The 15480-nt window shown below is 29.7% G+C and overlaps 1 protein-coding gene across 5 annotated transcripts in view; it reads left to right on the plus strand.

Annotated features, from left to right (window-relative positions):
* LOC129908710 (uncharacterized) overlaps nucleotides 1–15480 on the plus strand; it is a 218323-nt gene that overhangs the window by 146258 nt on the left and 56585 nt on the right. The window lies entirely within an intron of this gene.

Genomic DNA, 15480 nt, shown 5'->3' on the forward strand with positions numbered 1-15480 from the left:
TCTCAAGCGGTTTAGCTTCTAGGAGCGTTCAAAGATTCGGGGATTTTTCGAAAAAAAAATTTACCCCAACTTTCAAAGGCGATTTTCTCGGGTTTTTGAAAAAAATCGAAGAACCGGATTATACCACTATCGGGTAGCTGAGAATATAAGCTTTCATATGGCACCACTCCCCTGTTTCTAGATTAAAGCGTTCGAACGCCTATATCTCGGAGTTTTGAAGAAAATGAAAAAAAATTTTTTGATGCCAAAAGGTAGCGGGGACTCTAAACTACATTTGGGTACAACTCCCATCCCTGTAGGTCCACGCGTTCTCAATCCGGGAGAACTTAAAAGTAAAAAAAAAAATAGGCACGATTCTGAAAAAAAAGGCATGATGTGGTGGTTTAACATGGAAGGCGATTTTTTAAAAATCTGATAATGTGCAAAGCGTAGGCCCATGACACAAGCTATCATTTGGCATCACTCCCAAAAATTGCTCTCAAGCGGTTTAGCTTCCAGGAGCGTTCAAAGATTCGGGGATTTTTCGAAAAAAAAAATGTACCCCAACTTTCAAACGGAATTTTGAAAAAAGTCGAAAAACCGGATTGTACCGCAATTTTTTTTTCATGATAAAAAAAGAAATATTTTACTAAAAAAATAGAAATACATTTACTATTAAAAAACCAAGAAAAAAGATCACGAAAAATTATCTGTTTTATTTATAAAAATATCCATGTGTTAAAATAATTCCATTAATAATTAGAACCAAACATCTTAAGCTATGGTGTTTTATAAAAGTTTAAAATATCTTCATATTTCATTATACTTTCCAAATAAAAATCAATTTATCCCCTTACCCATCACAGCTCAGCTCACTTTACCTTAGCTCACCCAACAGCTCAGCTCACCGACAGCTCAGCTTACCCAACAGCTCAGCTCAACCATCAGCTCAGCTCACTTTCAGCTCAGCTCAAATGAGCTGAGCTATGGTACATAGCTCAAAAGTGAGCTAGCTCAAAATTTGAGCTGGGCTGTGAACTGAGCTCAGCTAATTTTTGAGCTTTGTAGCAACCCTGCCAGTTCCATATTGCTACTACTAGTGCTGAAGCACACACAATTCTCATAAAATTACCATATTGCACATTTTATGCGCAATTCATTTACTTTCGTTAACCATATACCGTACGGTCTGAACCGCACAACATGAGTAAATTTCACAGAATAAATTGAAAAGTACATGGACTCAAGGAGGATGAAAGAATTAATTTATTGTTCACTTGATAAAAATGTAAAAAAACTAAGTGTGGATTAATTACTTCATAATAGAAATTAAAAATATCAAATGAAATTCATTTACATATACTGAATGAGAAGTATAACTTCAGTCGCGTGTACATGTGTACACACACTCTTTTTTTGTTTTATTCTTGTTGATCCGCTAGTTCCTAGAAGGGTTTGTGTATTATTGTTTACGTTTGCTGAACACAAAGTGTTCGGCTTTTGTTTCGGAAGTTGCAAATAAATGTTTACACAACTCATCATAAATGCTAATAGTTGCGAAGACATTATTCTGAGTAGACGCAGTGTATACTTGATATTTCCGGGTAAAACTTCAGTCCCTTTTTTGTCATTCGGTTAGAATGTGACGTTTGTTTACGTTACGTGGAAAGTGTTGCCAGTTAAACATTTCTATTTATCTTTGTTAAAAAATTTTACTTTTGGAATAATAACTAAGGATTAGAGCTGAGGCTGCTATTGCGATAGCTGCTATCAATGACTCTTCTCTTCAACTGAGCAGAGAACAGATGCGAAATGCGATTGCTTTTTAGCTGCTCACTGCTTAGTCCCCTACCCTACAAAAATCCAACCCAATCTAGTTTACTGTGTTTTTGTTTTATACAATTACTAGCTGACCCGGCAGACTTCGTTCCGCCATTTCTTGTATTTATTTCTAATTTTCGACTCTGTAATTAGTTTATTTTCAAATGAAAAAGAGGATCAAAACTTGAAAAGTTCATAAAATGAGTTTAAAAATGTTAACTTTTAAACTTTTAGCAAAAGTGGCCTATGCAAAATACTCTTGCATGCACATGATTAAAACCTATATTTCCTATAAGTTTGAGATTTTTTGCAGACTTTTAAAAATTCCAAAAAATAAAAGACAACTCAAAAATATCCCTAAAAATTAGGTTGTTTTTTTAAAAATTTTTATTTCAAAATACAGGGTCTATGAAAAAAATCCGTTTTAGACCCCTAATTTTTTTTTTTTAATTTTTTAATCTTTCTCATGGTGTAACTCGAATTTTTGTGCAAAATGTTGCGTACCTCTAATTCGTCTTTTGTTGAAGGTCTATGACTGCAAAAAAACCTTCAAAACTTGGTTTTGAAATTCCTCTTTTTTCAATGTCGTGTTACCCCTATTAACCCTATAAAATCTTAAATTTTTTTTTGCCTTAAACCTTCTCCTCTTATGCGTTTTTGATAAAAAAAAAAAATTAAGAAAATAAGTCAGCCGGTGTGGCCGGTTAGCGAACGTAGACAAAACCAAAATTTAATATATATAATAGATGAACATGAAGCGGTCAAGTAAAGCAGATAGAACAGTTAAAATGTTCTATGCTCTTGATGATTTTACTGCTCTCTGATCTTAAATGCTTTTTTTCGCTGATTTTTTGTGAGCATTCTATTCTTGATAGCTGTTGATTTGATTGACGATAAAAAAAGGAAAAGATATAAAGAAAATTTTACCATGATGAAACAGAGAAGTTCAACATTGATTCAGTGCAGGCGCATTCAAGGAGTTAATTCTTAAACGTATGAGCAAATTCGAAAATGGTCACTTTTTTGTATTTATTATTTTATATTTCATACTTTAAATCATATATCGAATCAAAAATAAAGGAGATGGCACATTTTTGGGCCCAGTGTGTTCACTTACGAAATGGGTATCAAATGAAAGGTGACGGTAAGCACATTACGTGGGTAAAATATTTTCAAATTCGTTGGTGGGGTTTTGGAGATATTTCAGTTTGAAGTTTCGGATTTCAAAATCAAGATTTCAGCTATTTTTGCGATCAATTAATCGTAGAATGCGTAGAAAGGACTTTTTAGATTGGAAATTAGTTAATCTTTCTTTTTCTAGTACATCATTTTTCTCTAGGAGTTATACTTTCAGAGTAACAGAACCGCAAAGTATCTCATTCTCAGTAATTCCGCACCTAACTCTAAGGGTTGTTTAAAATATTTAAAATATCAAAAAACACACAATTTTCGGTAGTGTAACTCTGAAATTATAACTCCTAGAGAAAAATGATGTATACTAGAAAAAGAAAGATTAACTAATTTCCAATCTAAAAAGTCCTCTTTAGTTTTCTGTCCGACCAGTCGTTCTCGAGATATTGAGACAAATGCGTTTTTCAAAATGGCGGTCGCCCCACAAGACCAAACAATACGCAATCTGAGATTTGTACTTGGGATAAACCCCTCTTCAATACTGCATTCAAACTTAGCTCACGTCATAGCTTTTTCCAGATTTTTCCCCATTGACTGAACTATAGTTTCTATTCTTATTATTTAATAGGCATATTTCAGCGCGTTTTTGTGTATTTTGCTTATTATAAGGTTTTTGTATGTTTTATAGAACTATTTTATATATAGAATTAAAGGTAACACATTAAGCTATCGAAAAATTACAAAAAAAAGTGCATGTCACCACTGAATATTTTGATATTTCGATGTGCCAAATGCCTCGCTTAAAAAAATCACCTTTTGAGAAGTAAATACCTAATATGTATTATTTTTTTTAACAAAGAAAAAAACTTTTGATACAGATTTATAGACAAGAGAAATACCTTTTATTTGATACCAATATTATTGCTGTACACCCATTATTACGCATTCTACGATTAATTGTTCGAAAAATTAGCTGAAATCTTGATTGTGAAACCCGAAACTTCAAACTCAAATATCTCCAAAACCCCACTAACGAATTTGAAAATATTTTACCCACGTAATGTGCTTACCGTCACCTTTCATTTGATACCAATTTCGTTAGTGAACACACTGGGCCCAAGCTCCATAGAAAAATGTGCCATCTCCTTTAAATAGTTAATTGCGTCATTAGCTCCTATTCAAAAAGTGATTAAATAGCAGCTTTTAATACATAGCTGCTTTTTTTATATGCTGCTCACTGCTATCACTGCAGTTTAAAAATCGCTCTTTAGCAAACTCCTACCATGGATACAAACAAAAATCTATAAAAACAAAATTGGGTGGAAGGGTGTTTTTTCGCAGAAAAGAGGGGAGGGGGGGGGGCCCGAATAGCACAAAATACGATTTGCAACAAGATTTTTGTTGCATTTGTATCATACTGAGGTTATCTGAAACGAATGCCGTTGTAACTCAGTTTTATTTTTGTACCCAAAAAATTGTTTGAAACTTTTTTATTCGAAATGCTGTTTATAGGTTTTAATTAAGTTCAAACTTGTTTCTTTAAAAAATCAGATGTTGTTTAGATATTATAAACAAGTCTCCAAGTTAAAAGTTGGTAAAAAGTTATATTTACTCTTATTCAATTTCGATTTTGGTTTCTTTCAACTAAAATGTTGATAAAACCTTTATGCAGCATTCTCTTATAACAAGTGAGTAACTCAATTAAAATCTTTAGTTTTGAATAATTTTAAATACATAAAAAACGATTTAACAACATCACTCAAACTATGATACTAATTAGAATATTTAAGGATGGAACAAAATATTTAAATAACATTGGAATGGTTCAAGTAGTTGGTAAAAGACAAATTAAAATCATTTTTTGTACCAACAATACAATTTTTAAGAAAGCACTAACTTTTTTATTTCCCTTTACAATCTACATTTTATTCGATGTCTTTATTAAACAAATATACTTGAACTTCCTTATTGAGCGTTAGGGTGGGTCGATTTAACTTAAGTTTTTTTTTTTTTTTTGACTTCGGTCATTTATAAAAAGTTGTCACTGAGTGTAAAATATGAAAGAAAAGTTATATTTGACTTTTAATTATCACTCTAGGAAAAATCTGAACAAATGCGTTATGAATTAAAAAACATGAATTGTTTAGCTCTCCATTTCCATAATTAGTTAAGGTATTTGTTAACAAAAAAGTATTTAAAAGTTGATTGTTTTTATTTTTATTTTTCACTCAGTTAGACATACCTTTTTGATAACATTCTATCAATGGTTTATATCAAAATATTAAAAACAAAATCGATCCACCCTAGTATACAGGCATATCCCTTCTTAAGTAGTGTTTTTGTTTTATTTTGGTTATTGTTCCACAGTTCAATGAAACAAAACAACCAACATACAACAAATAAACGCTCATAGAATTAAGCACTTAATCGTTGTTATAACATAATATGTAGTGTATACAATTTCATGTTTAAATATATTTATTTTGTTTTTGTTTACCAATAGTTTGATTAAACATTATGCCAAATCAAGAACTGATTCAAATATAACATTCAAACATCAATGTAACTTAATAGTAAATATGATTTTGTATCTTTGTCATTCAGGGATGTTTCTGTTTTATGCTGGTTTTTCAATAGTTTTGCTTAGCAAATGTCAAACTAAGAAAAGTTTTCAGATACAGTAAAACCTGTTTAATTGGACCACCCTTGGGACCGAAGAAAAGTGGTCCGATTAGGAGGTGGTCCACTTATAGAGGTTCCTTTTTAATCGGACCGGTCCATTTAGAAAAAATTTTCTCTCATTCATACACTACTGGAAAAAATTAAGGGATCAAAAAAAAAAATTCCAAATTTTTGGGCAATTTTCAACAGGCCGTAACTTCGAACGAAATGGTCGTACAAGAAATCGATAAAGAAGGAAATTGTATGTCCAAGTGTCTAGTTTTTGGATTAGAACTTTAAATTTTTTTAACCTCTGCGGTTTTTGAGTGATCGCAGAAAAACCAGCAACAAAAAAATTTTCAAAATTTTTTTAGTTTTTTTTTTGGTCTACGAGCGTTTTTTAGCTTAACCACTATAAGGATCGGATACTTTCTTCATTTAGCTTTAATTTGGTTTTTTGAAAACCTCGATACGTCCACTTCTCGCAGAGATATCGGTCTTCAAATGGAAAAGGATCCTTTTGTCTTTGATTATCGATATCTCAGCAACCAATGATCGCACAGAAAGTTAAAGGTGGGTTTCAAGAACTTCAATGAATTTTACTTAACGACTAGCCATTGCTTTTCCGAAAAAAATTTTTTTTCTTATTGTCACATGAATTTGAAAATGCAACAAAAAAAGGGCTTTTGGTGGTTTTTTGGAAAATCGAGCGCTAGATCGAAAATATTGAGGGAACCACTAATGTTAAGTGTGCCTTTTACAGTTAGGTAAATATGGGCACAAAAATCCTACAAAAAATCAAATTAATCCAGCAGCCGTTTTTTTGTTTCACTCGATCGAATTTTTGAAAAAATTAAAGGATCACGTTTTTTGCTCTGAAAAGCTCAATTTTTTTTCTCATTTTTTAATGAGAAAAAAAATTGTTTTTCCTAGCTTTTTCCACATTTTTGCTCCAGAAAAAGCTTAAATTTAAAACAAAAAATAAAATTAAAAAAAAAAAAAATTCAAAAAATAAAATTTTTTTCTCTTAAACTTTTCAAGAAAAAAAATTACAAAAAATTTTTTTTTTAATTTTTTAAACATTTTTTTTTTTGAAATTTTCTAACCCACGTAAAAATGACAACAAATATAGGTACCAACAATTTTCAAAAAGCTTTTAACTTTAACTTTAACATTCTTTTTCAAATCAATTTCACAAAACAATCAACTTCAAAAACTCTATTGCACTGTCAAATTGTTTCCTTTGCCAAGAAACGAAAAATAAAATTAAACATTTTGAGTAATCCCCGCCTATAACAAATGTAACTTTGCAAAATTGGCCAAGAAAAAAAAAAATGGGATGCATATGTATAAGAACATTGAACACACATGTTTCATATTTTTGACTTTTGGTCCAATTAAACAGGTAAAACAATAAGCAAAGAATGTTATAAAGGTGGTCCATGGTCCAATTAGCAGTTGTCCCGATTGTAGAGGGAAATTTGTATGAAAAATAGCAGGGAAAGCATTAAGTGCGGTCCGAATAGGAGGTGGTCCGATTATAGAGTGTCCCAATTAGCAGGTTTTACTGTACAAGAATCAAACATCAATGTAACTCAGTCGATTCTCTGTTTTGTTGTCTTCTTCTTTACCCAGTGTTTTTTGTTTTATTCTGGTTTATTAACAGTTTGGTGAAACCAAACTGTCAAGGAACCATTTTTTTTTTCATCTACAACATTAAGATATACAGTCAGCGTCTAATGAAAGTTTCACATTAATTGGTTTTCAAAGAAAAAAAAACCTTCCTAGCTATTTCAATTATTATTGGTACGTATATGAATTTATTTTATCATATTTGTTCAAAACATAAAAAAAAAAACATATTGCAGAGCAATTCCTCTCAAATCTAAGACTATTATAATAATAAAATTATTATCATGCGAAATCATTTAGCACGTTTTCATACAAATATTAAACCGGTTTAATGTTAAAAAAATCATTAAGTAGGAACACATGAATAAAACTTCCAAACTATTAAAATAAAATTAATGGACAAATCTAGACAAAAAAGAATTTTAAATGTAAACTGTTAACTTTTTACTGACACTGACTGTAGCTCAACTGTTTTGTTTTTCGTTCAAGAGTTTTTATTACACTTAAGTTTTTGAAAGTTTGGTTTAACAAATATAGAACTAGAATTACAACATTTTTTTATGTATTGAAGTTGAAACAACAACGAGTTCCAAATGATATTATAGTTATGTTTCTGGAGTTCCGAATTATAGTTTTTGTTAATTCCATTTTGACAGATGATGCTAGTTGTAGTACTTAGTTGTAAATCCATGGAAGCAAAACGAAATGTTATTATATGCCAGAGTTGCCTAAGACAATAAAACAAATTTACAGGCCAGAAAACAAAAATTGTAGATTTCTGGATGTAAAAACAAAAATATTTTAATATTATTACAAATACCAACATAATTAAAAATTAAATTTTCACATATAAAAGTCATATCTAATTTTGATATTTTTTTAACAATTCGTTCCATATTTCAATAGATGCCTAGGAAGTCAGATGTTTTTTTAATCGAAAGTGATTGCAGCCATTTTGTTTTTTATTAATTTCATATTTATTGTGTTTTTAAAAAAGATGGCAATTAGCATTTGAAGGTTTAATGTGACTTAAAATAAAAACACACTTAAAGTGGAAAATAGGAAAAATGTAAACAAAAAATACCCATGGCAAGCCTGACAAAGTATAAACTATAAACTAGCATATTTCTCTGTTGCACCAAAATTGTTAAATGGTTGAAAGGGATTGTTTTACAACATTAAGTTTCTATTTTGTTCAGGTTATATGTTTAATAACATGAAAGTTTTAATTTGAAATTCTCTTGTTTTAGTTTGGTTTCTTGCAACAAGCGCCATTTTGACTTCCATCAAAATTCGAAATGATTTAACGTGATGAATTTTAAAATGATTTTTCATATTCTTTTTGCTGTTTCATATTAAATTTCAGTGGAAAGGGATGTTTATTCCATTTTCTAACATTACCCAGTGTTTTTCCAACTTTTATCCCTAAATACAAAAAATTATTATTTGTTAATTTTTAATTTATTTCTCTAATTTCAATAATTTATGTGGCGCGTGAATTTTATAGAGGCAAAACATTAATCTTTATGATAAAAATAGGAATCGCATTACAATTTCCGTTCATAAACGACTAAAACTTTCATTTTCAATCATAATTATTATACGTATTATATTGATTTAGTACTTTAGACTTTTATCTTTTTTATAACATCAAAAGACATAGACATTTTATGAGAATTAGAATAATAACTTTTGGGAAACTTTTTAGATGTTTCCGAAAACAAACAATTCATTTAATTATAACAAATCCTAACAAAGATAATAAAAGTCACTACTTTCTTTAACATTTCTACAACATAAGTAAAGCTGATGTTCGACTTCATTCTTAGTTGCACACTTATTAGGTTAACTTTCATGAAACAGTTTTTAGTTCAGAAAACACAAATAAGACCAAGAAATAACAAAATTTAACCTTTATAAAACAGAATTGCCACAAATTTGTTGCAAATCAAGAGGGGAAATGCGGCTGTTCGGGTTACAATATTGTATAAGAATATGTTTCTGAAATTAATGGAAAACAATTAGATTGTTTAACTGGAGTTACATCTGCTAAATTAAAACCCATCTGTGCTATTCGGGGGGGGGCAAAGGTCTACAAAACAGTGAAAAAAAATACTTTGTGGAATATAACTGCTGAATCCATAAGAATCCATAAAATTTTTAAAAATATTTTTCGCGAAAGGGGGGTGTTTTTTTTTAGGGGTTGAGTTATATGTGAGAAAGGTATCATAAAAGCTGACATAAATTTTGTTAATTTTTTTAACTTGGTGAAAAGGTTTTATTTTTTTGTTATTAAGAATCTTAAGTGTATACGAAATTATCTTGAGTGAAAGGGTGTTTTTTTTTTTTTAAAGAAATGATTAAATTCAGAATAAGTACCACCAATTTTAGGATAAAAATAGTACCCAAATGAAAAATGTTAAAAAGTATTTTATTTTTAACAGAATCGAATAATTTAAGCAGTCCATAAACACATTTTTTAGTTGAAAGGGTGTTTTTTTTTTGACATAAGGTAAATCCGCGATAAGTCTGATAAAATTTATGGTATAAAAGGTACCCTTACTAAATTTATTAAAAATGTTGATATTGCCATAGGAATTACGAATAAAAGGAGTCTATTATTTTTTTATGTGAAAGGGTGTTTTTTTAGGTGTAGAGATATTGAGTGAGTATATTGGAAAAAACTAAGTAATAATAGTTGTACCTTATTGAAATTCTGAGATTATGTTACTTTTGATATTGGAAACAAAAATCTAAAATGTCTATAAGAATATCATGGTTAAAAGGGTGTTTTTTTTTTTTTAGTGAAACAAAAATTGATGGGTCACTCTAATATAAAAATAAAAAGCAAGAATAAAGAGTTTTCATAAAAAAAAATTGGATAAAAGGGTGTTTTTTTAAGAGACTTTAAAATCTGAAATTTGTTCCGATGACAAATTATACGTTAATATTTATGTTCTTAGACGTTATACACAAATCATTGGCTTTTTAAAACCAATTGCAGATTTTACTGTTTCTTTTTTTTTTAAATGCCTGTGCTAATACCTACACAAAAGTTCCTAGATCTATCCAATTACCATACAAGATAAGATTGACAAAAAAAATAAAAAGTAGTTACAAATTCCTTGCATCTGAGACATGACATTTCATTATCGAAAGTAAAACAAACTCAATCCGTGTAAAAACTTACAAAAAACATTTAACCAATTACTTGAAACTCTGATTTACCTGCCATTTTTGTCTCATTAGGCAATTTAACATCCACGATCACTAATTTACTTCTCAAGTCGCCAACAACTGTGTCAAACCAGGCCCCGGCGAGATTCCTTATCTAAGCTACAGCGCGACATGTTGTTTTTGAGTCTTATAATGTGTCTCTTTCTCCCTCTTATTCTCTCCCCTCATCGTATTTTTTTTTTCTTCGTGTACATGGACAATTTTTATACGAATTCGAAATTAGGTAATTGCGCGCGCAATCTAAACTTTGCCATTTTTCTCGCAATTGTCGTCGCGCCGCCGCGTGCAATGGTGTGTCAAACGGATTCGCTTTAAAGTCTCTGTGTGATGACTTGAAACCGGACGGGGCTATAATATGGGTAAAGTAGTTGCGCAGGCGCATAATAATCTAAGCAGCATAATTAAAAGTAGCAGTTAGCAGCAGCAGCAGCAACGACAACGGCACCATTTCAATTTCCTTAACTTATCTGATATTAGGATATTTTTTTTGTTTACCATTTCGAGAGAGGAGTATGGTTTTGGCCATAAAGTCAGCTCCAGCTTCATCTAAAAGTCAAGCTTTTTAGCTACATTTTATATAGACTTTGCAACAAATTTTATGTCCCACATTTAGATTGTGTGTGTGTGCGCAGCAGAGTGCGCTCAAATATTTGAACTCTGGGCAGGGTTTTGCTGTCAGCATTCCTTCGTTTCGGTTTTTTGGAGTTAATGGATTCGCGTATGCGCGCGGATCTTTTGAATCGCTAACGCGCGGTTCACATGGGAAAGAAATTTATGTCAATCGATTGGATTGGCAAAAAACACACGCACACAAACTAAATATAGTGAATTTTATAAAAGTAGAAGTCGGCCTATATCCATGTCGTGTATGTGGATGGAGAGAGGTCTTCTTGCTTGAAATGCTGATGAGCATCTCGACCTCTGAGGTTAAGGCTTGACACACTAAAGTCTAAGTAAAAGATGATGCACGCGATTTTTTCTGCTTTTAAAGTAGTAAAAAATGCACATCATCAGCAAGCAGCAAAAAGATATTAACTATACGCTGATGAGGCGTTTGCATTTCGAGGTTAAGATTTTTATATTTATTCCCATAACGATAATACACTCGCACGGGAAATACTTGAGTTAAAGAGGTGTGCTCTCTACCTTTACCTTTTTTTTTCTAAATTGAAAGGACGTTGAAGGTCAAAAAGTGAAGATAAAGAGTGAAATTAAATGAAATAAATTGAAATAACTCCACAGTGGGAGGTGGGATGGATGTCAGACAAATGATGTTGAAGTATTTTATTTTTTTTTTTTAACTTGAAAAATGATGTCTGATCTCAGTATGAAGGTCATACAAATTTTGATAAAGTAGTTTGTTGGTTTCAGATTTGTATCTGTGCATGTGAATGAAAATCAACACATAGAAAAAAAGTACTAGACAAATGAATCGTTTATTTCAGAAACGACATAAGTCCATGAGCATAAACTTTTCAGGAGCAACAAAAAACTGTTTTTTACTTAAAATTCCACAACACTTCAAATTTAGAGTATGCCGAGTTATAATCTAGCCTAAGATGCATTTAGAAACCTTTAAAATATAAACTTTTTTTTTGGTCTCTGCGGGTTTTTAAGCCCTTAAAGTCGGTGGACTGATGTCCTTTCTGAAATAAACGAAATTTTTTTGGTAAAACTTTTGTTTTTATTTAGCTATAGTTTTTGAACCCTACTTTCGATTTTAATAAATTAAACAGCGGTAGATACAGTAAATTTTTACCTTTTTATAGATGTATAACTTAAAGGCTTGCGTGTCATGATGTTTGCCAAAATAATTTAAAACTGGTAAAATGTCATATTATTCAAGAGTTAAAAATGCTGCCACCACCAGAAATCTGGCTATAACTTTTGAATCCTTAGTACAATTTTAATGAATTTAATAGATATAGATAGAGTAATTCTTTACCTTTTTATAGATATGTAACAAAAGGGGGTGCGTGTCAAGATTGCTGCCAAAATAATTTAAAACTGGTAAAAAGTCATGTATTTAACAGTCAAAAATGTTGTCACCGGGTGAAATTTTTCCATATATTTTGAACCCTTTTCTTTCAGTTTTCGTATTTTGGGGGGTCTGACATACTTAATTTTTTTCCAGAAGATGAATAACTATACCTAAATGAGAAATTTCCAAAAAAAAAAATTTTTGGAAAAAGTAGACTTATGCTGTTTCTGAAATAAACGATTCAAATGTTCCAGAAAATTTATTGAAATATTGAAAATTAAAAAAAGCATCCAAAACCAACACAAATAATTTTAAGAAGATAACATTTCGAAACTCCGACGAAGATTAAATACAGACCTAAAACCCGATTGGGATTTATTACCTAACCTGGGGCTAAATTTTAGTTTTTTTTGTAGTTTTTTTTTTTTATAAACGTTTATATTCCAGCCATATTTCGATAGGATTCTGATTTCTGACTAAAATTACCAAAAATAGAAATAATAATGTCGGTAAAACTACATTATATCATTTGCTTAGAGTTCTAAAGCGTTCCCGGAAATGACGTTTTGATCATTGTTGTTGTTTTTTTTCTGTTTCTTATCTAATAATTTAAAACAAAATAGTTTTGTTATTATATCGTAGTGAATGCACCAGTGATGTTAAGAGAGGAATACCAAAAACTTATTGACTTAAATAATATGCATTGATTTTAATAGATTAAAACCATTTGAAATTCAGTTTTGGAAGTATTCCGGGAACGCTTTTTTGTGTATATTTGATGGAATAAAAAAGAAATGAAAATTTTTCTTGCGATAACAAATGTATTTCTAAATGCATGTCTATTTTTATTTTAATAGATAAATGAGAAAACAAAGCTTAACTTTATTTTAATTTTAACAAAAAAATTTTTAACTCAAATGTTTCACCTCGTGATTTTGAATCAAGCTGCCATAGTTCAAAGAACTTTCCTTAAATTTAGTCGAATGATTTGAATTAATTTTTGAAAATTTTTTCTTTATATTATTTATTTTTATTTTTACTTTAATGTCAGTGACGGCTTAGCCCAATTTATCTACAATTTTTGAAAATATTTTGTATGTAAAAAAAATTGCGTGCCAAATTTTTTGATGCGAAACAGAAAGAAGCAGGGTTTTTTTTAGATACTAAATTTTGTGCACACTAAACTAACAACTAACTTAGGACATAAATAACTGCTTTGAGGGCTTAAGAGACTACGAACGTGTTGTGTATTTAAATTTCTCATTTATCACCAAGAACTATTCACTAAGAACTATTTTTCTATACGAATACGGTTGTTATTTTGGTTTTATAAAAATCCAATTAAAAAAAAGAGGTTGTCTGTAAAGCCGGTTTACGGACGATGATTTACGTGATAACGTCGTAAGAAAACAGGTTGTGTGCTTTTAAAATGATTCAATTGAAGCGTTTATTTATTTCAAACAATCATAATTTACAAGAAAAAGCTAAGAAAATTACCTTTTTTATTTTCTCATTATATTAATTTTTTTTTATTTTAAAAGCTTACAAAATTATATATATTAAAAATTATATATATTAAAAAGCCATATATTTCTTCTAAATAATAAAACCATTTTTAAATTTTTACAATGAGCAAAAAGTATTAAAAACAATCATTTCTTATGAAAAAAGTGAAAAAATTATTTCCATTACCCAAAAATTCATTTTTTTGATATTATAACCTATAATAAATTTTATACCACCTGAAAGCTCATTGATGTAGCTCAAATGTATATATCGATCATGTCTATTAGGCATCTACAAAAAGAGCTAACATTTTTTGAACTCGATCAATTTTCATCAAAAAAAGCAAAAAAAAACAAATAATTTTGTGTTCTCATGCTATTGAATAAATTTTTTTTAGACAACCTACATAATATTTCATACCATATAAAAGCTTTCATATGATGTTTCAATCTTATTTCTGCGATGCCTAGAAAAAAAGTTAGAATTTTTTAAAGCCAACCATGTCAAAATTCCAAACTGAGATTACGGTAAATACTTCCCACATTGGTGGCTGTTCATGATCAACAGATCTCCACAGGTGTTTTGAGGTATTTCGCAAGTTTTTTAATTTAACATTGTGTAGCTTGTAGTGAATGTAGAGTTATGTGTGATATACCGAATGAAAGGTAACATCATCAGGATGCTCAATAAAGTTAAATTAAATTTGTATTTGCTTTAGATCAAAAGATAGAACCTGTTGAATAATAAATCTTTATTTTACAGTTATCTCAAAATTGTGACTACAAAATTGATTGAAATTTTGCACAGATATAGTCCTGTCTATTATCTATCTAAAATATAAATTTCATTTATTTATCTGTTGAAGAAAATAAGAGATAAAAATAAAAAAACGGTTAAAAAAGGTAAAAAACTTGGGACAAAAAAACTAGTTTTTCCCGTTATTCGGTCAAAAACCATTTTAAAATACCAATTTTTTGCACATGCATGCGCACAGTCATAGACTACATGTTCCATAATCTTGAAATTTTTCGAATGCTACGAAAAATTTAAAAAGATAAAAACCCACCCAAAAATACCCCAAAATAAGAAGTTGTTTTTCAAAAATTCTTATTTCGAAACGCAGAGATAAAAAATTTTTTTTTTCAATACCATTTTCAGTCTTGCAATAAATTTATCTATTGATTAAAAAAAAATTCAACTCTTTACATTTTCGCGTTTAGAAAATAGCCAATTTTTTTAAATTTAGTTTAACCTCTATTTACTCTATTAAAAGATAGAATTTTTTAAAATCCTACAAATGTATTTAACTTTAGGTTATTATCTTTCAAATAAGCTTTAGAAGATTTTTGTATCTCTAATAGTTTATTTTTTTAATTTAACACTTTATTTAAAAAAAAAAACGGAATTAACTTTTACAAAAAAAAAAAAAAAAAAATATTTTTACAAAACTGTAAGCGAAAAAGATCGCCGTTCAATGAACGAAATCGGCAAATTAACAAATTAAAATTAATTCTTAACGTCAGACTTTAAGA

This window comes from Episyrphus balteatus, chromosome 2 (genome assembly GCF_945859705.1).
Source record: "Episyrphus balteatus chromosome 2, idEpiBalt1.1, whole genome shotgun sequence".
NCBI classification, from domain to species: domain Eukaryota; kingdom Metazoa; phylum Arthropoda; class Insecta; order Diptera; family Syrphidae; genus Episyrphus; species Episyrphus balteatus.